Raw genomic sequence first — 26,793 nt, 5'->3', positions numbered from 1 at the left:
ATGAACCATCATATAAAACAGTGAAAATCAAGTCGTGTCAGCGACACAGATTCGCTCCCTCCACTCCGTCCTATCCACTACCATATTTTCCTCAATTCCCAATAAACTCATATCACTCTCGATCACCCTCCTCCAAGTTTGCTTAGGTCTTCCCCTACCCCTCACCACTACATCCCTTTGCCACTCTTCGGTTCTCCTAACCGGCGCATCAAGCGCTCTACGTCTCACATGGCCAAACCACCTTAGTCGGTTTTCTCTCATTTTATTCTCAATAGATGTAACCCCTACTTTTGTCCTAATTATTTCATTACGCACCCGGTCCTTTCTCGTGTGACCACACATCCATCTCAACATACGCATCTCCGCCACCGACATCTTATGGATGTGGCAGTGTTTCACTGCCCAACACTCCGTACCATATAACAATGCTGGTCTAATTGCCGTCCGGTAGAATTTTCCCTTCAATCTATTAGGCATGTCGGGATCACAAAGGAAACCCGTAGCACTCTTCCACTTCGACCAACCAGCTTTAATCCTATGGGCAACATCTCCATCTACTTCTCCATCCGTTTGGATAATAGATCCTAAATACCGGAAGCAATCCGAGGCCTGAACAACTCTCCCATCTAGGGTGATTGTCCCTGCCTCCCTACTCCTACGGCCGCTAAACTTACACTCCAAATATTCTGTCTTACTTCGACTCAACTTAAAGCCTCTAGATTCTAGAGTTTGCCTCCATAGTTCCAACTTCATCTCCACTCCTTCTTTCGTCTCATCAACCAACACAATATCATCTGCAAACAGCATGCACCATGGTATACCATCTTGAAGTGAACTTGTTAGTTCATCCATAACGATGGCAAAAAGAAATGGGCTTAGTGCGGAACCTTGATGCACTCCAATCGTAATAGGAAACTCTTCAGTTTTCCCAACACTAGTACGTACACTCGTGCATACTCCCTCATACATGTCCTTTATGATGTCAATATATTTCCGCGAAATGCCTTTCCTTATCAAGGCCCACCAAAGTACTTCCCTTGGTACCTTATCATATGCTTTCTCCAAGTCAATGAAAACCATATGCAAGTCTTTCTTCTTATTTCGATAGTGCTCCATTAATTGTCTCATTAGATGGATGGCTTCCATAGTTGATCTTCCCGGCATAAAGCCAAACTGGTTTTCCGAGATCTTCACCGTCCTCCTTAGCCTTTGTTCAATCACTCGCTCCCAAAGTTTCATAGTGTGACTCATTAATTTGATTCCCCGATAGTTGGCACAATCTTGGACATCGCCTTTGTTCTTATACAAAGGGATTAAGGTACTTTTCCTCCATTCTGATGGCATCTTATTGTTTCTCCAAATTTTGTTGAAGAACGTCGTCAACCATTCGATTCCTCTTTCTCCCAAACATCTCCAAATCTCAATAGGGATGCCATCAGGTCCTACTGCTTTCTTCAACTTCATCTTACTTAATGCCATTTTGACTTCACCCTTTTGAATTCTCCGCAGGCATTCATGATTTATCATATCGTGATGGATACTTATATCTCCAACATCTTGTTGGCGATCTCCATTAAATAAGTCATCAAAATAGGACCTCCATCGTTCCTTGATATCCTTATCTCCAACTAGGACTTTCTGGTCCACATCCTTCACACATTTAACTTTTCCGAGATCTCGCGTCTTCCTATCTCTCATCCGAGCAATTCTATATATGTCTCTTTCCCCTTCTTTCGTATCCAATCTTGTATACAGATCCCGATTCACCTTTGCTCTAGCATCTCGTATGACCTTCTTTACTTCCCTTTTAGCCTCTTTGTATTTTTCGTAGTTCTCGTCACTCCTATATTTCCCCAATAGTTTATAGGATTCTCTCTTACTCTTTACTGTTTGTCGTACTTCTTCTGTCCACCAAGATGTGTCCTTACCCGGTGGCATGCTACCTTTAGATTCCCCTAGAACTTCCTTCGCTACTTCCCTTATACTATGCTCCATCTTATTCCATATTGAATCTATATCTGAATCCATATTGCAAGTCCAAATATCTTTTTTGGTCATCTCATCCACAAATTTTTGTTGATTCTCCCCTTGCAATTTCCACCACTTAATCTTAGTCTCTACTTGAGGTGTTTGTTTTCTTATACATTTCCTACTTCGAAAATCTAGCACCACTACTCTATGTTGGGTTGTCGTACTCTCACCAGGGATCACCTTACAATCAATATAACTCTTTCTCCAAGCACTCCTTACTAAGAAGAAGTCAATTTGGCTCGCATTACCGCCACTCCGATAAGTCACTAAGTGGGATGTTCTCTTCATAAACCATGTGTTCATGATACTCAAGTCATAGGCTGATGCGAATTCCAAAATATCATTTCCTGCTTCATTCTTATCTCCAAAACCATACCCTCCATGAACACTCTCAAACCCATCTCGCCTAGAACCCACGTGTCCATTGAGATCACCCCCTAGTACCATTTTTTCATCCCTAGGAACCTGTTGCACCACTTCCTCTAAGTCATCCCAAAAAGCTTGTCTTATAGACACATCTAATCCTATTTGTGGCGCATATGCACTAATGACATTCACAACCTCATCCCCTATCACTAGCTTAACACTCATAATTCTATCGCTCTTCCTAGACACCGCTACTACCTCATCAATATACTCCCTATCAATAAGAATACCTACTCCATTTCTACCCTTATCCTTTCCTGAGTACCAAAGCTTATAACCCCAAGGAGCTATCTCTCTAGCCTTGGCTCCAACCCACTTGGTTTCTTGTAGGCATAATATATTTATTCTCCTCCTCTTCATAACATCTACAATTTCAGCTAATCTTCCTGTCAAAGAACCTATGTTCCATGTCCCAAAGCGTAACCTACTACCCTTACCCCTACCCCTACCATTACCGTGGACTAGCTTATTTACCCGCAACCCTTGCATATTTGACACCACCCCCGGGTCCTGGGGTGGCGCGCCGCTTCGGGGCGACGACCTAGCAACCCTTGCACATTTATCACTACACCCGGGTCTAGGAAGTGCAGCGCGTCGCTGAGTAGGGAACGCCCCAACGGTATTTATATTATGGTTCATGTCATAAGATGTGGCTAAGTTTTACGCTGGCCGCCACAAACCTACCGCAACCCTCCTCCTTTGTCCGGGCTTGGGACCGGCTGTAAAGGCCACCAAGTGACCCTCACAGGCGGAGTTAAATACAGGTACACACCGTCAAAAAAATTTCTTACCGGTGAAGAAATGAAATTACATAAGGGAAGAGGCTGAAGAAGAAGGAAAGGAGATAGATATGAGTTAACCTAAACCTAAGCATAAGTTTGTTTATATATAAATATGAAAGACAATAATACCCTCAAACAATCGGATAGGTTAAATCCCTTTAATAGCTTTATAGGCAGAGCTTTTGTAAATACATTTGCAATTTAAACAAGTGACGGACAAATCCACATTTCTCTTATAAAAATGATAATCGATCTCAATGTATTTCGTTCTTCGTGAAACGTGTCACGCCCCAGCATATAGGATACAAGGTCAGCTCTTTTTTTTTTTGAAACCCCACCAATCACATTTTCTAGTGCACGTGTGGGCGTGATTGGACGCTATATTTACTTGAATTGACTCTGTGCGGTTTAATTTCGATAAGGATGGTTCGTGGAGAGATTTTGATTCGTTTTCCGATTATGTGTAGGGAAGAGATGTGGTCTCACCCTACCCCGTCCGATAAATTAGTACTATCGTAATATTATGTGTTTATTGTTTATTATGTTTTAAATTTTCGATATAAGTCGGGTATTCACGTGTTTTCTAGGTGTTAGGATTAATTGGGTATGGATCTAATAATCCGACCCGTCCGAAATAGAATGGACCAAGCCCATCTTAAGAGATGGAGCATTAGGATTTTAACTTCCTGCGCCTCCTCTCTCTCTCTCTTCTTCTTCACTTTAGTATGCGGATTATTCAGTCTTCTCCGGCTACCGCTGTGTGGTTGTCTGTTACCGGTGATACAAGATCATGGTCCTAAGATCCGCTTCCACTACTCTGAGAGATGCTATTCAATAAGGTACGCACGAACCCGTATATCTCAAATGGATTAATTGCCGTTAATCCCAATTAATCCCTTCACTAGGATTTAGGGTGTGAGTTTTTTTTTTATTTTGAAATTACGTATATAAAATATATGTAATTGTACTTGTGGAATTGCAATTTAATTTTAGTCTTACATATATGATGTATACGCTAAATAGATTATGAATTTTAATTAGGAATATTTTAAATATATTATAAACTCAAATAATATTTTCATGTTAATTTGAGGTATTTTGATTAATTTTATTGATTCGAGACAATATCTCGAACTGGTTTATTTTTTATTTGGAATTACGTATATAATATATACATGATAGCATTTATCGAATTAAAATTCAATTTTATTATATATATCACATGCACGCAGAATAAATACGAATTTGAATAAATAGTATTTTAATATATTATGAACTCAACTAATATTTTCATGTAATTTGAACTTATTTTGATTAATTTTATGGATTCAACTCGAATTTTGAAGGCTGCCATTCATGCGATTCATACGGCTTTTAACAAAGGTTGCCGTCACCTTTGATTAGAGAGTGACTCGACTTATGTTGTTCAGTTGTTGCGTAGTAAGTCGACTACTATTCCTTGGGTGGTTCGTTAGAGTTGAATTAATTGTTTATCAAAATTAGATTTCATACAATTTGTCATTTCTCACATTTATCGCGAAGGAAATACGGTTGCTGATTTTCTTGCCTCTTTTGGTCGTATGGTTGATAGTTTGTATTGGTGGGATTTAATTCCTGATTTTTGTTGCGCGACTTTTTTGCATGACCTTGTGGACGTGGTTCTTATTACTTCGCTTGACATGGTTTTGTTTTGAACTTTTGTATTTGGTTCTTTGTAACTTTTCTTTTCTTCTTTAATAATATTTGTTCGGGTTTGCTGTGATTTTCAGAGGTGTCAGCATAGCTGGGATGTCTTTTCATACTCTCTCGCTAACCGGCCTTCAATAAAAAAAACGAATTGATTTATGTTTTATTTGGAATTATGATATACATGTAATAATATTTATCGAATTAAATCCATTTTATTTTACATATATCATATATACGCAAAATAAAATATGAAATGGGATATGATGAGGCTGTCTGTTTTCTGAAAAAGGATTATAACTTTGATTTTTGCCACTAAAAATATTGATTTTTTTTTAAATGCAACCAGTCTTTCGGGTTTTGGAAGGTATTTTGTTTGAACAAGTGAATTGACACTTTTTTACTTTGGTGAGAACCAATTTTCTAATAGTATTTTTTTTCCATTTCTGAGACCATGAATCTTTATTTTTATACTATTACAAAAAAAATAACATCATTTGAGTTCGCAAGAGGAAGATAATGTTTCAGTAAATAAATAAAAATATAGAGCTAAATATGAGATAGAATGCTATAATTTAAAGGAATAAATGGTAGTTTTGTACATTGTATTTATGTTTGAAACTTGAATCTAGTTACAGTTAATACTTCCTTTCTTTTTTAATTACTTAGAGAGTAAAGACCATAGAAATGTAGTCTAAAAGCTTTCCCCATTTTACAATGTGATCCTAACATCCTATTTGTAGTAAAAAATTAAAAACCACAAATCTGTATAAGTGTGGTTTGTTTTCGGGAAAAAAATTCATTTGCCCCCTTTGGTTTGCTATGTGGCTCCCTCTTGTCCGTTTGTTGATAAACTTGTTCTTTAAGTTTATGCAAAAAATGAAAGGCATCATCATGTCTTCATTCGCATCCTCAACGGGAATAGGTACATATCAACAACATTGCCTATTGCTGGGATCACCAAACGTTATATTCTTTATAGCATAGCAATGAAAGGCATATCGGCCAACCCATTAACATGCACCTAGAAAAAGCACAAATTACATGCATTAAGATCCAAGGATTAAATTTTGTCTTTCTAGCTTTTCAAAAAAATTTAGTATAGTTTTCCGATCCATTCCACAATATAAGTCTTTCTAGTTTTTCAAAAAAATTTAGTATAGTTTTCCGATCCAAGGATTAAATTTTGTCTTGTTCCATGTGTTTTTCAAAATTAAAATGACTTATATTTTGTGTGAAAAAACCTAAAATGACTTATATTTTGGAATGGAGCAAGTATCACTTAAACTTAAGGGTCAAATTGAATATCAAGAGTTTGCAAGGCTTGATATGCAAATTGTAGTCAAACTAAACAAAAGGCATTGATCAATGTTCACTCATTAGCAAACAGATTATGATCCGATTGAAACAGAATCAACAGATTGAAAACCAAAAGAATAAATTAAAAGGAACACAATGAAGAATTCATAATTTTTTCCTTTAAATAGTGCACATTTAACAAGCAACAGGGACAGATTAATATTAATAACATCAGCTTACTTGAAGTCTCATTTTGTCCTCAGTCTGAGAAAGGAGTTTTCAACGGGAGATTGCGGCCTCCGCACAAATCGAATCATCCTACAAGGGGATATTCACATTCAAATTCGCCCAAAACTCTTCCATTCCCGATTGGTTATCCTCCTTTCCCCCAAAATTCTCTTCGTTTTCTGCCGGCCTAATTGGATCGGAGAAATAACTCGAATTCGAATAAGTCTCCGTTATAATTGGGGATGGACCTGAATTAAGCCGGACTTGAATTTGATTTTCCAATTGGGTAACTCTGGTGTTATGAGGAGAAGCCGGAAACCGATTAAGATCGGGAAGATTGAGTTTAGCTTCAGGACCATAGAGTTTCCTCGCAGCAGAATCATAAGCCATAGCAGCTTGAAGAGTACCTAACCATAGACGAGCACCACAATTAGGTTCTCTAATTACAGCAACCCATTTGCCGCAAGTTCTCTGACGAACACCCTTATAAGTGCAGAGTGCATTCTTAATAGAAGAAATGGATAGTGATTGATGATGATGATTGTCATAGTGAAGGGAAGAGAAGGGAGATATTTGTAGAGAAGGGACTTATAACTCTCTCATGAAATTAATGCACAAGAAAGAGATCAAAATTGCAAGAGGGCCAAATAATACGACCAATGACAGGTTGGTGATTAAAATACATAGCATGCATGTGGCGGTGTTGTGGCTGCAAGAGATGCATATACGACTGCCAAAAAAATAAGAGAACTGAGCAACGTGTTCCTTTGGAAAAATCATGTAAAATCATATTATAGAATGTAATTAAAACTAACTGATGCGGACATCCTCGCTAGAACCGGCGGATCCTAGGCGCATCGGATCCTAGACGCATCCTGGCGGATCCAAGGGGGGGAGCACTAGAGTTGGCGGATCACTGGGGCGTACGAGAGGTGGATCCTCAAGCTATTCCTGGGTGGATCGTCAGGTTTACTTCCTCCCGAAGGAATTCACTAACAACCCTGACGCTCCGTACCTGTACCTTTGTACTGATTGTCGGGGCGTATTACCTATTTTACCCTTTTGTTGTTAACTTCATTGTAACACTAGTAGGGGTAGTCCTTGTCCTTTTCTTATCTTTAGGGGGATGTATTTAAACCCCCATTTTGTAAGGATGAGGTAACTTTTAATCAATAAAAAATCATTCTCTTTGAGAACCAAAGGTTTATACCTTGTTTATTGGGATCCACTCCTTCTAGTTTAGCTAGACAAGAACCTCTTTGTTGGTTTACGATTAAAACCTTCATTTATCGCTTTCAATATGTATCAGTTGGTATCAGAGTCGATCGTTTCCTGACCCGAAACTTCTTTTGGCAATGGTTTAACCCCGACAACCGCAAGATTCCATGGAGACCAGTGACCGGAGGTATGAGGAGCTGAGGGAGCACCTCGCGGAGCAGATCCAAGCCAGCCATGAGCGGCAGAGGCAAACCGACCAACGGTTCCTGGAGCTAGCCACCTTCCTAGAAAACTTCAAACTGGAGGTTCTGGCTCTAATCCGACCAACCGCAGGAGGATCAACCCAGAGAAAGGAAGGAGTCCCTGAACCGCAGCTTCCACAAATGGGTCCTAGGGATCCTGAGGTAAGAAGACCCAACTATGTCCTTGTGCATAATGCTGATAGTGATAGTGATGACTTTGAGGGTATTGGGGATGATGATACTGTTAGAACTACGAGGGATGTTGGGCCTGTTGACAACCGACGTGTGGATGTTGCTAGAGTATACCCAGGTCTAGGAAATTTTGATAGAGATGATTCCTTTAAGCTAAAAATAGACTTACCATCTTTTGGAGGCAAACTGGATATAGAGGGATTCTTAGACTGGTTATCAGAAGTTGAACGTTTCTTTGAGTATGCTGGGATTCCTGATGAGAGGAAAGTGAGGCTGGTGGCTTATCGCTTGAAGGGTGGCGCATCAGTTTGGTGGGATCAGATGAGGGAAGAAAGAAGAAGAGGGGGCAAAGATCCGATTAGATCTTGGCTACGGATGAAGGCGATGTTGAGGGAGCGGTTCTTACCGCCGGATTATGAGCAGTATATTTACAGCTCCTACAGAGGATGCTCTCAAGGGACCCGAAGTGTCCATGAATATACCTCAGAGTTCTTGAGGTTATCGGCAAGGGCTAACTTGTCAGAAACTGAAAGCCAAAAGACCTCTAGGTATCTAGAAGGGTTGACATACAACATCTAGGATCGTATTGCCACACAGATGGTGGTTCGGGTACAAGATGCCGGGAATTTAGCCCTCAAGGCTGAATCCCAACTAACCGGGAGATCCAGGAGATCCGCCACTGTTGAGTATACGCCTGGAGGAGGAGGCAATATGAAGCCCTATGACAAAGGCAAACAGGTGGCGAGTGCCAGTGGGGCAAAGTTTAGCAACGTTGGAAGAGGATCTGGGGGAGATACTAGGCCTTACAAGGAGGTGAAGGAAATTAAGGCTAAGGTATAGCAGCGGAAATATAAAAAATTTAGCCTACTTCCTTTTAACCATGGGATCCGTTAATCGTTATTTCATATAAAGAGGGATAAGAAGAAATACCTTTCGATGATCAAACTACCGTTGCAAACGAAGTGCCCACAACTTCAAAGGAGATGTAAACTGTTTACCAATCTGCCCCTATCCGAAACAGACCTTCCAGACCTCCGAACGATAATCCCTTCGGTGGAAACGTGGAAGAATATGTCTAGAAGCTACTATCCAAACATCACGACGATCTGACGGTTCAATCTCCGGGATCCTCGAAATAGTGAACTGACCTGATGTAGACGAAGAAAAACGAATTTCTCCCTTTTGATTGTTTTTCCTTCTTTCGTGAACACGGTGAGATTAAGTTAGAATCAACCCTTATGAGATGCAACCAAAATAGATTGCCTCTAATAAACCAACACAAGATCAAAGAGAAAGAGGGATGAATAAGATTAATCAATCGATGGAATGCCGTATGAATTCTTGTTCACGAACTTGGGAATAGAATTCTTTTCTCTCTCTCTTAAGCAATTTCGAAAATCATAAGTGGGGAGGGATATAGGCTTAGTCGAAATTCATTAAGGGAAGGGGTATATATATTAGCTTGTATCTAAACCCTAGTTAGATAGGAATAGGTTACTTAATAGGAATTCCATTCGGAATAGGATTCCTAATTATTATCTTATAATATATCAAATACATTTAGGATAATAACAAATAACCTAATTGGATAATAATAGGAGTATATTAATCTAATTAAAACTCCTAACTTAATTATCTCTTAATTAATTTAATTCATAATCCTAATCTAATTAGGATTAATGGAATAAAATTAATTCCTTACTAACATATATAAATTTCGGCCCCCTCCTAGTATTTGGGCCTTACTGGGCTTAATTGGGCTTCCATCTATTAATCATATCCATCTCTCTTTTGGTTCCAAGTCTTATGTGTGATCCATTAGGTCCTTACTACTTCTGGCCGTATGCAACCTATTAAATTAATTTCTTCAAGAATTATATTTAATCCCTTGCATAACGGAATGATGTACAGAGTATGTTATTGGCAAGTCCGTAATCATTCCCCCAGAGTCCGTTAAGAAGACAGGTTGATTCTGTCGTTAACCCTTCCGTATTAGTTACGGTATAATACGATCCTTTATCAACTACATCCTTGAACTGAATCTTATGACTATGGGTAATGTCAAGTCACATATAGCGAGACGTTCGTTTTACTTGTTATTGGCCGAGTCAACTCAAAAAGATAGGTTAAGTGAAATCCGAATTTCTACTCTTAAGCTATCACCTTGCAAGGGTTTAGAGTCGAGTCTTCCACAAGCGATCCTTGGATGTATCTCCCATTAATCGGGAGTGATAAATGCTTAATCCAATGTATAACTACCCTGAAATTACTTCCTATGACACCCAACCTTTGCAGTTCACACCCCAGAGTCATCTCTGTTAAGGATCGTGGGACCACAGGATCAAAGTCTCACATTCAGTAATTCAGGATGACCAATTAACATTCCTTTGAGTCTGAGGATTAGTTATACCTATTAATACCAATGAGATGAACAGTTGACAAGGATGAATCTACCCATCCTATTATCTCAAGTCGGATCCCCAATCCTAATGAACAACGTTTCACCGGATCTATGTAACTGTCCAGATATCTATATATGTGAAGCTTGTGAGATCAGCTTTCTGTCGGACAGAAGACATTGTTACATACAAGTCTCAACTGTGATATATCAATCCTAAATATATCACTTGACTTGGGGTGGTTTTAAGTTTATTAGTTTATTATAAAGTTTTGTCTCACTTCATGCTTGTATGAACACTTTATAATCACTTTAAACAAACTTACGGATTTCCTTTTATTAGACTTTATTTAGTGCTTAAAAGGGATTGCCTTTATATAGTTATAAAACATATATCTCATTAAAACAAATGATATAAAGAACAATTCATTTACAATAAGTTTGTATCCTGCAACAATTGACTATAGGACACAAAACCCCAACATACTCCCACTTGGACTAAAGCCAGTTGTTTCTAAAACTTATCCCAGTAGAAGTTAAATGACGATCATGTACTTTCTGGGTTAAAGGCTTTGTCAACGGATCTGCAACGTTGTCCTCTGTAGGTACTCTTCCTATTCTCACATCTCCTCTAGCCACAATCTCTCTAATGATGTGGTATCGCTTTAGGTAGTGCTTGGATGCATTATGAGACCGTGGTTCCTTTGCTTGCACAATGGCTCCATTGTTATCACAGTACAGAGTAATGGGATTGACAATGTCAGGCACCACACCTAGTTCTGTAATGAACTTTCTAATCCAAACTGCTTCCTTTGATGCTTCCGCAGCAGCGATGTACTCTGACTCGGTCGTAGATAAAGCTACGCTTCCCTGCTTAGAACTTTTCCAACTGACCGCGCCCCCATTTAGGATAAACAGGTATCCTGATTGGGATTTAAAATCATTCTCATCTGTGAGATGACTAGCGTCTGAAAATCCTTATATTTTCAGATCTCCTTCTCCGTACACTAGAAACATATCTTTAGTTCTTCTCAAGTACTTAAGAATGTTCTTGACGGCAATCTAGTGCTCGTCTCCCGGATTCCCTTGGTAACGACTCGTTACAGATAACGCGAACGCTACGTCGGGTCTAGTGCATAGCATAGCATACATAATCGAACCGATCGCGCTGGCGTACGGGACTACAGCCATGCGTCGTTTGTCATCATCAGTTTTAGGACATTGATGATTGTTTAACTTTACTCCATGTACCATGGGTAAGTTACCTCGTTTCGATTCAAGCATGCTAAACCGATTTAGCACCTTTTCAATGTATGTAGCCTGTGAAAGACCAAGCAGTCTACGTGATCTATCCCTATAGATCTTTATACCAAGTATATAGGCTGCTTCACCGAGGTCTTTCATTGAGAAGTTACCGGATAACCATATTTTCACTGACTGTAAAAGAGTAATGTCATTTCCCATTAACAGTATATCGTCCACATATAGTATGAGAAATGCTATAGAGCTCCCACTTGCTTTCTTGTAAATGCAAGCTTCTTCGCAATTTTGTTCGAAACCAAATTGTTTTATGGTTTCGTCAAAACGCTTGTTCCAGCTTCTAGATGCTTGCTTGAGTCCATAAATGGATCTCTGAAGTTTGCAAACTTTATTTGCATCCTTTGATATGAAACCTTCAGGTTGCATCATGTATACATCCTCAAGCAGGTTTCCGTTTAGGAAAGCTGTTTTCACATCCATTTGCCAAATCTCATAATCAAAATGAGCGGCAATTGCAAGCATGATTCTGATTGATTTGGACATAGCAACGGGAGAGAAGGTTTCGTCATAATCAACAACTTGTTTTTGACGATATCCTTTCGCTACCAACCTAGCCTTGTAGGTGCTAACCTTTCCATCCATGTCAGTCTTCTTTTTGAAGATCCATCTGCACCCTATGGGTTTTATCCCTTCGGGTGGATCAACCAAAGTCCAAACTTGGTTAGTATACATGGAATCCATTTCAGAATCCATGGCTTCAAGCCATGCTTTAGAATCTGGACTAGTAAGAGCCTCTTCGTAGTTTTCGGGTTCGTCGTCTAATATGGGAACCTCGTCATCATCTCCCACTAGAAAACCATATCTAACTGGGAGTTCACGAACTCTTCGTGATCTACGAATAGGTGCCACTGGGGTCTCATCTAATGGGACTTCTTCGGGTACCTCGACCGCCTCCGTTGTTTCAGTCGGTGTTTCTTCCTCTTGAACTTCATCGAGTTCAATCACGCTTCCCTTTTGTGTTTCTTCGAGAAACTCTTTCTCTAAGAAGGTTGCGTGTTTGGATACGATCACTTTCTGATCATCTGGATGATAGAAGTAATATCCCATAGTTTCCTTAGGGTATCCAATGAAGAAACATTTATCAGATTTAGAATCTAATTTGTCGGACGCAACGTGTTTGACATATGTTGAACAACCCCATACTCTCATGAACGAGAACACGGGTTTCTTACCAACGAACAATTCATATGGTGTGGAAACAGCGGATTTAGTTGGTACTCGGTTCAGGGTGAAGAGGGCAGTTTCTAAGGCATAGCCCCATAACGTCTTTGGAAGTAAGGCCATGCTCATCATAGATCGTACCATATCTAATAGGGTACGGTTTCTCCTCTCGGATACACCATTGTGTTGTGGTGTATAGGGAGGTGTCCATTGTGAGCATATCCCACATTCAGTTAGATAATTCAGAAAATCATCAGAAAGATATTCGCCACCTTGATCAGATCGAAGTGTTTTTTATTTTCTTTCCTAATTGATTTTCCACTTCATTCTTGAAGCATTTGAACTTGTCAAAGGCTTCTGATTTGTGCCTCATCAAGTAGATATAACCATAGCGAGTATGATCATCTATGAAGCTAATGAAGTATCTGAATCCTCCTCTTGCTTGGACTAACATAGGACCACATACATCTGAATGAATGAGTCCTAGAGTGTCTGATACACGCTCACCTTTATTGCTAAAGGGTGTCTTTATCATCTTACCTTTTAAACACGATTCGCATGTTTCCAATGATTCAGAATCGATTGGATCTATAAGCCCATCTTAATGTAGCTTTAGCATGCGTCTCTTGTTTATATGGCCTAAACGACAATGCCACAAGTAAGTTGAATTATCTAGCTTATGTCTTTTGGTATCAATTGCGAAAACAGAAATCTAACACATAAATCCCATTTTGTGATATTCCTGAAAAATAGAAAATCCCATCTCTATAAAAAATCGCAATGTTTGTTCTTTATCGAAATATAGAACATACCAGATGTTGGAGTACCGGCTTTTTCCCTTCTTGAGGGTAGCTAGGTACACCAAACAGTTTCTTTTCCAATGCCTTTCTTCACCACAGAAGTGGCACTCTCCTTTGGGCTTCTTCACTTCCTTTCCCTTAGTTTTGTTGGGCACGGCTTTCTTACCTTTCTTTATTTTGGGCTCAACTAACTTGAGCATATTTGCAAGCTCTTCAAAAGAGGTTTGCAAGTCATTCATCTGATAGTTCATAATGAACTATGAATAACTCTCTGGGAGGGATTGAAGAATTAAGTCTATTCTTAATTCGTTATCCATCGCAAATCCAATACTAGAAAGTTTGGTAATGTAGCCAATCATCTTGACACAATGTGTCATGACAGATGTGCCCTCTTGCATCCTACTACGATATAGCATCTTGGATATCTCGTAGCGTTCGCACCTGGTCTGTTTCTCAAACAATTCCTTTAGGTGCATGATGATGGAACAGGCATAGTTGCCTTTGTAATTCCGATGTCATCGATGCAAGTATGATGCATCCGGCATGATCGTCATCAGCCTTGTGCTTCTGATAAGCATCGATTGGGAGCATCATCCTCAGGGATAAGGGGTATCGATGTATCAAATACATAACCTATTTTTATCGAACTTCAAAACGATATTGAGGTTACGAAACCAGTCGGTGAATTTTGAACTATTCAACTTGTTATCGGTAAGTATATTTTGCAGATTGGTGTTAGTCATGATTTTAAGAGTGTTTAATTAAACTTGAGAGTGAGAAAGAGTAAACGTATGTCATTCATTTACTTTAAAGTTTAACAATCCAAAATTATAGGCCTTTTAATTTATTTCAGATTGCTCCCACTATTTTGCCAAATTAATAACCCTCCATATTAATTCGAAGAATTTCACAAATCCTTTAGTGAGCTAGGATCCTAACTCCTGAGATTTCGCCTTGAGTTTGCTCAACAAGCTAGTCCCATTTGTTAGCTAGATTCATGTAATCAATCACATCTTAAATGTGACTCCTAGGTTATTGGGTTACTAACCACATTAGTAACTAATATGTTACTCATATTAATCCCAACCATATTGCCCATTAGGTTATGACAACATGAGTTTGCTCATCCAATTATCATAATCTAATTTAAGTATTACCCCATATTCATGAAAGAATAACTTTCGATAATTCAGGTGTTACCATAAGACCCCGAGCTTGAGTTTGCTCAACAACCCAAAGGCCCCCAGTACTGCCGGCTGAATTATAATATTAGGGAGGGACAACCGATTTTAATAACTTGCTTATTTACTTAACTTTTTAACGAGGGATTTTATTTAAGTCTCATAATCTAACTTAGCCTTGATTTGCTTTAGCATACATCAGACATACATACATACATACATTGGCGTTATGGACATATCATCTAAATTATTCCGTCGAGCCAGAGACGGAATAAAAGGCCAAACCTAAGGAAATACTAACTATTACATATTTCTCTTTAGGTCCTCCGTCTTCTCCTTGGCGCCTTGAAATTACATATTAATTTCTATACTACTATAAGAAAACTTCAATTGAATTGAAGGGAATCAGATGAGAGGAGAAATTAAAATAGATAGTAGAAAGGCAGGACGCGCAGGCCCTATTTCAAAAATACCAAAAGACTAAAAGAGGGTCCAAATATGTCCATAACTCCAAACATGCATAGACTCAATTAAATAAATTTAATTGGTTGATTACATAACCGGCTTATGTAATATTTAGGTTAATCACATTAACTCGTCAAATTAACTTTCATCCAATTTTACTTCTAATCGTTTTGTATCTTTATATTAATCCTTAGATTAATATAACCATATAAAACGTTGATTATGCTCGTCCCATTTATTTTGATTTTAATTCATTTAACACTTTGATTTACATATTGGTAAAAACAAACATTTAAACGAATTATTCATTCGATAATCAATACAGAAAACTATTAATTTCTGAAAACATTCTAAAAAAATTTTAAAACGGTTTTCAGAAATAGGATAATCTACAATAGATTTCTGTTTTATCATTTAGAATTAATAAAACTAATTTTATCAACCTAACTATAAAACTAATAGATTTTGTTATAATGATTATCAACCGAAATAATTAGGAACATAAGCATAATCAGTTTTAATTAACAATTAATTAAAACTTTATTTATCTTTAGAATTAATCAATCAATACTATTTGTCAATTAATCCTAACCATAAATATTTATTCAATCCTATTGAAAACTTCTATATTTTCATATATGAAATAACGGATTTAACGATGGCTTTGATACCACTGAAGGAAATTAAGGCTAAGGTATAGCAGCGGAAATATAAAAATTTTAGCCTACTTCCTTTTAACCATAGGATCCGTTAATCTTTATTTCATATAAAGAGGGATAAGAAGAAATACCTTTCGATGATCAATCTACCGTTGCAAACGAAGTGCCCACAACTTCAAAGGAGATGTAAACTGTTTACCAATCCGCCCCTATCCGAAACAGACCTTCCAGACCTCCGAACGACAATCCCTTCGGTGGAAACGTGGAAGAATATGTCTAGAAGCTACTGTCCAAAAATCGCGACGATCCGACGGTTCAATCTCCGGGAATCCTCAAAATAGTGAACTGACCTGATGTAGACGAAGAAAAACGAATTTCTCCCTTTTGATTGTTTTTCCTTCTTTCGTGAACACGGTGAGATTAAGTTAGAATCAACCCTTATGAGATGCAACCAAAATAGATTGCCTCTAATAAACCAACACAAGATCAAAGAGAAAGAGGGATGAATAAGATTAATCAATCGATGGAATGCCGTATGAATTCTTGTTCACGAACTTGGGAATAGAATTCTTTTCTCTCTCTCTTAAGCAATTTCGAAAATCATAAGTGGGGAGGGATATAGGCTTAGTCGAAATTCATTAAGGGAAGGGGTATATATATTAGCTTGTATCTAAACCCTAGTTAGATAGGAATAGGTTACTTAATAGGAATTCCATTCGGAATAGGATTCCTAATTATTATCTTATAATATATCAAATACATTTAGGATAATAACAAATAACCTAATTGGATAATAATAGGAGTATATTAATCTAATTAAAACTCCTAACTTAATTATCTCTTAATTAATTTAATTCATAATCCTAATCTAATTAGGATTAATGGAATAAAATTAATTCCTTACTAACATATATAAATTTCGGCCCCCTCCTAGTATTTGGGCCTTACTGGGCTTAATTGGGCTTCCATCTATTAATCATATCCATCTCTCTTTTGGTTCCAAGTCTTATGTGTGATCCATTAGGTCCTTACTACTTCTGGCCGTATGCAACCTATTAAATTAATTTCTTCAAGAATTATATTTAATCCCTTGCATAACGGAATGATGTACAGAGTATGTTATTGGCAAGTCCGTAATCATTCCCCCAGAGTCCGTTAAGAAGACAGGTTGATTCTGTCGTTAACCCTTCCGTATTAGTTACGGTATAATACGATCCTTTATCAACTACATCCTTGAACTGAATCTTATGACTATGGGTAATGTCAAGTCACATATAGCGAGACGTTCGTTTTACTTGTTATTGGCCGAGTCAACTCAAAAAGATAGGTTAAGTGAAATCCGAATTTCTACTCTTAAGCTATCACCTTGCAAGGGTTTAGAGTCGAGTCTTCCACAAGCGATCCTTGGATGTATCTCCCATTAATCGGGAGTGATAAATGCTCAATCCAATGTATAACTACCCTGAAATTACTTCCTGTGACACCCAACCTTTGCAGTTCACACCCCAGAGTCATCTCTGTTAAGGAGCGTGGGACCACAGGATCAAAGTCTCACATTCAGTAATTCAGGATGACCAATTAACATTCCTTTGAGTCTGAGGATTAGTTATACCTATTAATACCAATGAGATGAACAGTTGACAAAGATGAATCTACCCATCCTGTTATCTCAAGTCGGATCCCCAATCCTAATGAACAACGTTTCACCGGATCTATGTAACTGTCCAGATATCTATATATGTGAAGCTTGTGAGATCAGCTTTCTGTCGGACAGAAGACATTGTTACATACAAGTCTCAACTGTGATATATCAATCCTAAATATATCACTTGACTTGGAGTGGTTTTAAGTTTATTAGTTTATTATAAAGTTTTGTCTCACTTCATGCTTGTATGAACACTTTATAATCACTTTAAACAAACTTACGGATTTCCTTTTATTAGACTTTATTTAGTGCTTAAAAGGGATTGCCTTTATATAGTTATAAAACATATATCTCATTAAAACAAATGATATAAAGAACAATTCATTTACAATAAGTTTGTATCCTGCAACAATTGACTATAGGACACAAAACCCCAACAAGAGGTACCCATACCAACTAAGAACAACAACCCATACGCCAGGCCAACCCCTTTTAAATGTTTCAGGTGCAATGAGCCAGGCCATAGGTCCAACGAGTGTCCTAGGCGGAAGAGCGCCAACGTGGTGGAAAGATATGAAGATGATTATGAAGAGGGGGATGAAGTGTTTTGTGAACCCTTAGGGGAATACGATGACGAGGCGGATGAGGAGAGACACGCCATTCATGTGATACGGCGCTTATTAGTCTCCAGCCGGGTAGAGGGCGATCAGAGGCACCAACTATTCAGGACTCGCTGTCTTGTGAACAGTAGGCGATGCAACGTAATAATTGATAGTGGTAGCCAGGAGAACATTGTGAGCAGCAGTGCCGTTCGGAACTTTGGATTGTTGGCGGAGGCGCATCCTGACCCCTACAGAGTTGGATGGATCAAGGATGTGGGTGAACTCAGAGTGACCTAGAAGTGTAAGGTCCCTATTGAGATTGCCGAGTATAGGGATGAAGTCTGCTGTGACGTGGTCGATATGGATGCATGCCACCTATTATTGGGCAGACCATGGCAATTTGATAATGACGTTGTTGTCCTTTTATGAGACTCTAGCAAGTGCACTAGATACAAGTAATAAAGTGATAAGTGAGTATCGTCTCCACAGGGATTGTGATTCAAATAAATATCGGAAATCGTTGCTAAACAGTGTGTGTTACAACAGTGTCTTCCTTTATGGTTGATTGTTTGATATTGGTTGTTTAATGACTCAGGCAGAATGATAAATCAAGGAAATAAGGTTACTTTTCAAAGATTTAGGGAATAGAACAGGCTCGACATAACCGAACACGGTGTGCTACATCTTACAACATTCCATGAATAAACGATAATGCCAACGAAGCCAAAGTATCAGTTTTGAAGTGAGTTTGAGTCAACTGTCGTGTGTTCTCAAACTCCTAAGATTTACTAACATCTTTAGCGTCCTAAAGATACATTGTTTCTAGCATTAAGAACAAAACTGCATTTCTAGATGAGAAAACCCTTGACACAACCTTCTAACTTGTCAGCTTCGAAGTTGGGAGATCAATAGAGATATCGGTGAAGATGAAAGCAGTGTCCTAACATTCATCTAACACATACATACATGCTTACGCAAGAAAGTTAAATCCTCATTGATCACAACATTGGCAAAATACTAAATATTCATAAAAAAACGTTGTAAAACTTACATCACCGGGCCGGCTAAGCCGTGCCCATTCAAAATGTCTACTCACTCATATCGAGCAGTGAGCAGAAGAGGATTCTTGTTACAGCTTGAGACTCCATGAGAGCTCTCTTCTTCCTTCTATTCTACTTGTCTAAAAAACTAAAACTAAGAAAAATATTCTGATCCCTAAACCTTCTCTGCTTTTCCTATTTAAAGGGAAAAGACAGAGACTACCCAAAATCGGTACAGCTTTCGTACCCTTTTACAAATAAAGTCAACTACTTACTACAATTAAAATAAACTAAAATGATTAACTTTTTAGATTAACCCTTGAACACTCAAGGGGGTGAGACTTCAAATCATCTTGCTTCTTTGGGCAATCCCATCGCCACACACTTTCACCTGCTGTCCTGCCGCTTTCCTTTCACTGCCACCAACGATCTGTCGTTGTCCGTCATTGGATAATCCGGCGTTTAACCGCTAGACAAAAGTAAGGCTCCACTCCTCATTGGCATTAGCGAAACAAGCTGTTTCCAGCGAGTTTATCATTTTTCTTTGCTTATCTGCACAAGGACATTAATTAGCCCTTAATCCTTACAAAATGATATAAAAATACCCGAATTCCCTTATAAAGTATCTGTTAAACTTAGCCAATTTCATGCCTAACAAATACCCCCAAATCGAACCTTTGCTTGTCCTCAAGCAACAAATTGTAAGAAGGAATCAGAAAAAGGGTTAGGAATGAAATTAGTTTAGTGAATGAGAACGAGGAGTAAAGAAACACAGAACGCTCGCATGGCATCAAATTGTGTTCTTTTTGCTCAAGAAATTCCTCAAATCTTAAAATTTAGACTTCCTCTTTCACAAAGAGTTACCAACAGCCAGACATGCCTCACTAAGGAATGTAATAATTCACTCACACTCGCATGGCATCTTCTTGCCATAGGAAAACAAATGCGATTTCAATCCTCAGCTCAGACACCACACCCTTAGGGTGCGAGTTTGCCTATTGGTCCCGAATCTATGGGTCAAAGTTCCTCCAGACATAGTCCAAAGGACTTTATAAAGGTTGTAATGTTAGGCTTGGGCTCTGGTTTGACAGTGAAAAGCTATTTCAGTGTATGAATTCTGTCTTTTTGCACTTTATTTAACATACGCAGCCTATAATGATTGCTGTTTACACACACTTTATCTACACAACTTGTTCCCTCATAACCCAGTACTCTTTTGACTATTAATAAAGGTTCCTTCCTCCCCATATTATATTCCCTAGTTCATTCAATCTTTTCCTTAAGCGATGTTCGCTCAATTGCTTATATTCGCATAACTTAAGCACATGATTTTTATTTTAAACAATTTGCAATTCGAGGCATAAGACAGAACTCAGGGTTTTTTAGAGTTATAAGTGAAGGGAGAGGGCTATCATTCGTGGTTATTCAGAAAGAGCAGGTTATGGCTCGACTTGGTTATCCTAATAATTTGGGGTGCATAGCACAGGTGCCTTTTGTGTAGCAGAGGGAATAACTAAATGCCTTTTTCCTCCTATGAAAGTCAGAACCAATCACCGTTTCAACAGGGCACCAAGGCAAATTCTCCCTAAAGATAGTGAGTGTTGGCCCACTCATAAAAATCAATGCATACTATAGATGCATTATAAGGCTCAAGTTCTCACTATTTTCGGGGAAAAATGCAGTAAGGCCATGATTACTAATTTTGACAGAGGAATTAAAGATTTAAAAATTTTTGGAACTTCCTGAATTAAAGAACACGAAGTGCAAACAAGCAATTAACACAACCTAACACCAAATAGCATGCACAGTCTGCTCTATGATTCCTACATAACACCAAGCAATTCCCTAGATGGAACAAACATAAGCGGAAAGAAAACAATGGAAGCAGACAATAATTACCAAGGATATGCACAACAATTCTCAAGGGGTATTTGTTCTACATCAAATCACTAAATTAAACAAACCGATTAACAGCATGATAACATTGAGATATTATCCTAAGGACCAAAAATAGTATTCACCTAAAGAACGCCGCGTATTAATCCCCAAAGGAGATCCGGATGGCGGATCTCCACGATCCCACTCAAAGAGATCCGCTGGCGAACCTATATGGCGGATCTCCTCATCTACATGATCCGTCACTGTAATGGCTAAGGCCGACTCGGCCATAAAGGCCATTAATGAGCTATCAATTAGCTAAACCGCCAGTTTAAGGATAACTTGTAACCGCCATTAATGGAGCATTAATGGCGACTTTCTAGTTGCTGAAGGTTACGACTTCCTAGCTATATATAGCCTACATCCTTAGGCTATCAAGGTACATTCTCACACCCTTTGTCAATTCAGTTTGTTCCCTTGATCTATCTTACTGACTTTGGCATCGGAGCTTCCCCCCATCGAACCCAACGACGCCCCCACAGGGACGGAAGCAGATCAGAAATTCTCCGCTAGACATCAATTGGTGCGGTGAACGTGGAATCCTTAAACAAATAAAGGGTTTTCACTCACGATTAAAAGAAATATGACAAATGGAGATCATACCCCTTCCTCAGGGGTTGAGACACCACTAATAACTAGTGCTGGTCGCACTGATTCCAATGCTCACAGAAAGTAGTATGCCTCCGGATGCATTCATCAACATGTGTGCATCAGCTATAAGGGAAAAATTTGGCCCAGAAACAGGTGAACGCCTACGGTCATTCATGACCATTCCCCCATTTTGGAGTTTGCCGCCTTCATCTACAATATCCTCTTGGCCCCAGATGACTCTAGGACCAGGCGCCCACAATTCTTCGTTTCTCCAAGCCCATAATACGGAGTCCAAGGTAACCACCACGACAACGTTAGGAGAGCAACCAATCAATCGAGAGTTATTCCCTGCTGGCGCAGGAGGAAGCCAAAGGGCCCCTCAAACTCTGGCGGGTGGGTCTACTAGCCAGAGGATTGATCTGGGCGGATCGGATATCCCAAGGCGACCGCGGACGAACCTCTCCTTGGACGGATCGGAAGGGCGAAAGCATAAGAAGCGTAGAAAGGAGAAAAGCAGGCGGTCTGAATCACCTTCGCCTCGAGAACCGAGATCTTCCCGTAGAGGCAGGTCACCCCCTAGACGTAGACAGAGTAAAAGGCCAGCGAACACACCCCATTCAAGTGGGCTACCACCACCACCACCACCCCAGGGGAATGATGGGCATATTCCTTCAGGAGGCACTGGAGGAGATAACGGTCAGGCTCCCCCAGGCGGAGGAGGTGGAGGTGGAGGTGGGAGCGGGCATGGAGGCGGAGGCGGACATGGCGGACGATCCCCCTCGGATCCGTCTTCAGGATCCAGTTCGTCGTCTTCTCCAAGCAGATCTCCATGGAGGGGTCGCCCACGGGCGGATCCGGAGAATTTTGACCATAGAGTTCGAGCAGCGGTGCTTCGCATGAATGAGGAGAATGCCAGGCACAACCCATTTTCCAATCGGGATTCGCCCTTCACGGCTTGGATTGAGGCAGAGGAGACGGATAGGCATTTTAAAATACCTAATCTCGCTATATACACAGGTGCTGACAACCCGGAGGCACATGTCAGAAAATACCGAATATTACTTCACCTCAATCGTGCAACCGAGCCAGTGCTGTGCAAAATGTTTGTCACCACGTTAGGAGGCCCCGCTTATGGGTGGTTTCAATCCCTGCCTCTTGGTTCGATTGATAGTTGGGACCAACTAAGCAGAGAGTTCTGTGCTAAATTCGCTGGCTGTATCCCTCCAGTGGTCAAATCCAGGAAGCTTTTTGAATTAAAGCAGAAGGCAAATGAATCCCTTCGAGATTATATAAACTCCTTCAACAAATTGTGTATACAAATCGTGGATGTAGATATCTCCATGGCAGTGGAATCTCTGGTAAAAAATACCACTTGTAAAAGTTTACAAGAGGATCTAATTCGCAAGAAGCCTACTAGCATGGCGGAACTAATAGAGCGCTACAAGGACTTTATGGAGGTTGATGACATTCGCCGCGAATCTCTATCTCCGACTAGAAGGGACAGAGGCGATTCTCATCGGGATAAAGAAAAGGACAAGCACCAGGATTCCTCCTCTAGGGGTCGGCGAAAAGGTTCTAAGAACAAATCGGCATTTGTCACCTCTTTTACACCTCTCAATACTTCTAAAAGTGAAGTACTTATGTGGATCGAGAACAGTCAACACAAACGGAGCATTTCATACCCCGAACCAAAAGGGGGAGAGTACACCAATACTGGTAAAAATCCTAAAAATTATTGTAAATATCACAGGAAAAATGGCCATGACACCGATGCATGTTGGGAGTTAGCTCGGGAAATCGAGCGTCTCATTGAGAGAGGCAAATTGGATCGGTTCATCCAAAATGATGACAAGAAGGGAGATGGCGATAGATCCAAAGAGGACCCAAAGAAGAAGGGAAAGGGTACCATTAATGTCATAGCAGGCGGACCTGGATATCAACCAATGCTGAAAAAGGCAAAAACCACTGCTCTTGATAGGGCATCGTTAAATCGCCCCTTTGCCGATGTTGGTCCTGAAATCTCTCCCCATGCGGATGCATTGGTCGTCACTATGATGGTAGAAGGCTGGGAGATGAAAAGGGTGATGATTGATACTGGGAGTTCGTGTAATGTCATCACCATAGGAGCTTTCGCCAAACTCATGATTGACCCGGTCCAAGTAGAGCCAACTGTGCTAGATATCCTAGGAGTAACGGGACATACTATCCAAACGAAAGGCCAAGTCACTCTGGATTGCGAGCTTACAGACGATGATCAGGTCTGGAAAGGTGATCTGGAATTTTCTGTCTTGGATGGTCAGTTAGCTTACAATATCATCCTTGGATGGCCCTTTATCTCCGAAGCAGCAGCCCTTATCTCCATACGCCACTTAACGCTTTACATCCCCACGGCCAAGGGAGGTGTAATGATCAGAGGTAGCCAAAAGGTGGCCCAGGAGACGTATTCGGCATCACTAATGATTCGCCCCCAATCTAAAGAAGAGGATGAGGAGGAGCTCGTCACAATGGCATTGGGCGAGACAGAAACGTACCTTATGGTGGACGAAAAACAGGTGCGAATGGCTAAAGGGCTCAAGGGCAAAATTAAAGATGCAATCACCAAGGTACTCCGTGAAGCAGAGGATGTCTTCGCATGGAAGGATGAAATTCTCCCCGGGATCAGTCCCGACGTGATCACTCACAAGCTCAACATTGACAAAGATGCAATTCCCGTAGCTCAGAAGCGGAGAAACCATGGGCTTGAAAGACAAAAGGTGATAGAAGAAGAGATCACCAAGCTTCAACGGGCGGACGCCATTGAGGAGGTACTTTACACTCAATGGTTGGCAAACGTCGTTCTGGTAAAGAAGGCAGGTAGATCTTACCGCATATGTATCGACTTTACAGACCTTAACAAGGCTTGTCCCAAAGACAACTACCCTTTGCCATGTATTGACATACTCGTGGATGGAACTGCCGGGCATGCCATGTACTCCTTTACAGACGTGAAGTCGAGTTATCATCAAATTCCCATAGAGCCTTCAAACAGAATCAAAACCTCATTCGTGACTCACCAAGCCACTTATTGCTTCAAAGTCATGCCCTTTGGGCTTAAGAATGCAGGAGCCACCTATCAGTGGATGATGAACAAGATATTCGCGGAAAGCAAAGGTGATAACTACTCAGTCTATGTGGATGACATGATCATTAAAAGCACAACCGTAGAAAAGCATGCAGATGATGTGAAGGAGGTACTGGACGTACTCCGATGCCACAATATTAAGCTGAACCCAGAGAAGTGTACTTTTGGTGCGACATATGGAAAATTCTTAGGATTCATGATCAGCGAGAAGGGAGTTAGCCCAAATCCTGACAAGGTTAAGGCTGTCCTAGAAATGCAAGCACCACGGAACATCAGAGAAGTGCAACGCCTTAACGGGCGGATCGTAGCCTTGGGCAGGTTTATCTCTTGTTCAGCGCGCAGATGTCAGCCCTTTTACGAGGTCATCAAGAAGCAAAAGTCATTCGAATGGAACGAGGACTGTGAAAAGGCCTTTGAATGGATCAAACGGTTTCTCACAGAGCCGCCCATGATGAGTCGGCCGGTGAAAGGAGAGGACCTCTACATGTACGTATCGGTTACGGATAAAGCTGTATGCACGGTCATGATACGAGAGGAGGATGGCCAGCAGTTTCCGATTTATTATGTGAGCAAGGTTTTAAAAGATGCCGAAACCAGATATTCTAAGCTTGATAAAATGGCGCTGGCTGTTGTCACCACAGCAATCCGCCTTAGGCCATATTTTCAGGCTCATACTATGGTGGTTCGAACGAATATACCGATGAGAAAGGTGTTGCAGAAGCCGGACACTTCTGGAAGGTTGATGGAATGGGCAATCCGCCTTGGTGAATTCGATGTGAGATATGAAAACAGGTCAGCTTTAAAGAGTCAGGTCTTGGCAGACTTTGTGAATGAATTCACTGAAGAGGGGATAGATCATCCCAAGCCTCCAATGGAAGAATGGACAATGTACACCGATGGTGCCTCCTCGGCGGATGGAGCTGGCATAGGCGTTGTGATCAAGGGTCCCCAATACATAAAGTTACGGTACGCAGTAAAATTGAATTTTCATGCAACTAATAATGCTGCTGAATATGAAGCTCTGGTATTGGGATTACGCCTACTCAAAGAAATCACTCCCGAGCGAATTGTGATCTATAGTGACTCCAAACTAATGGTCAATCAAGTGATCAAGAATGTCGAGGTAAAAGATGATGTTTTGGCCAAATACGTAGCAGAAGTCAAAAAATTGCTAGATCACCTTGAGGCAAAAGAAACTAAATGGGAACTGATTCATGTACCCCGGGGGTCCAACACTGAGGCGGGTCATTTAGCCAAAATGGCCTCTAGTGAGGAGAACTGGACAGATCCACAATGTCCCTTCGAAGTTAAAATAGCTCTAGCCTTCGCCTAAGAGGAAGTATCCCTACTCACAACAGTAGAAGATGATTGGAGATCAGCCATTCGCCAATATCTGCTATGTGGAACTTTACCTGAGGATAAGGAAGAAGCACGACGGATAGTTAGAAGAACGGCTTATTTCTCCATAATCAACGATGGTCTTTATAGAAAATCTTTTAGCCATCCTTGGTTAAAGTGCATCCTTCCAGAAGAAGGACGACAGGTCCTCAAGGAGCTGCACGAGGGATCGTGTGGGGCCCATGAAGCATCCGCCTCAAACTTGAAAAAGTCCAGGTTAGCAGGATTTTATTGGCCAACGGCCGAACTTGACGCGCAAAAGTTGGTGGAAACTTGCCACAATTGTCAGATTCATGCGAATGAATCACATACAGCCAAGAATCTCCAGAGGCCCATCATAGAAGGACGGCCATTCGCCCTCTGGGGAATT

General features: G+C 40.2%; 1 pseudogene; it reads right to left on the bottom strand.

Annotated features, from left to right (window-relative positions):
- Positions 1 to 6,503: 6,503 nt before the first annotated feature.
- The window catches only part of LOC136233735 (dehydration-responsive element-binding protein 2D-like), a 61,147-nt pseudogene continuing 40,857 nt past the window's right edge, over positions 6,504 to 26,793 (bottom strand).

This window comes from Euphorbia lathyris, chromosome 6 (assembly GCF_963576675.1).
Source record: "Euphorbia lathyris chromosome 6, ddEupLath1.1, whole genome shotgun sequence".
Lineage (NCBI taxonomy): Eukaryota > Viridiplantae > Streptophyta > Magnoliopsida > Malpighiales > Euphorbiaceae > Euphorbia > Euphorbia lathyris.
The sequence above is the reverse complement of the archived record's forward strand: the minus strand, read 5'-3'. Positions and strand labels throughout refer to the sequence as shown.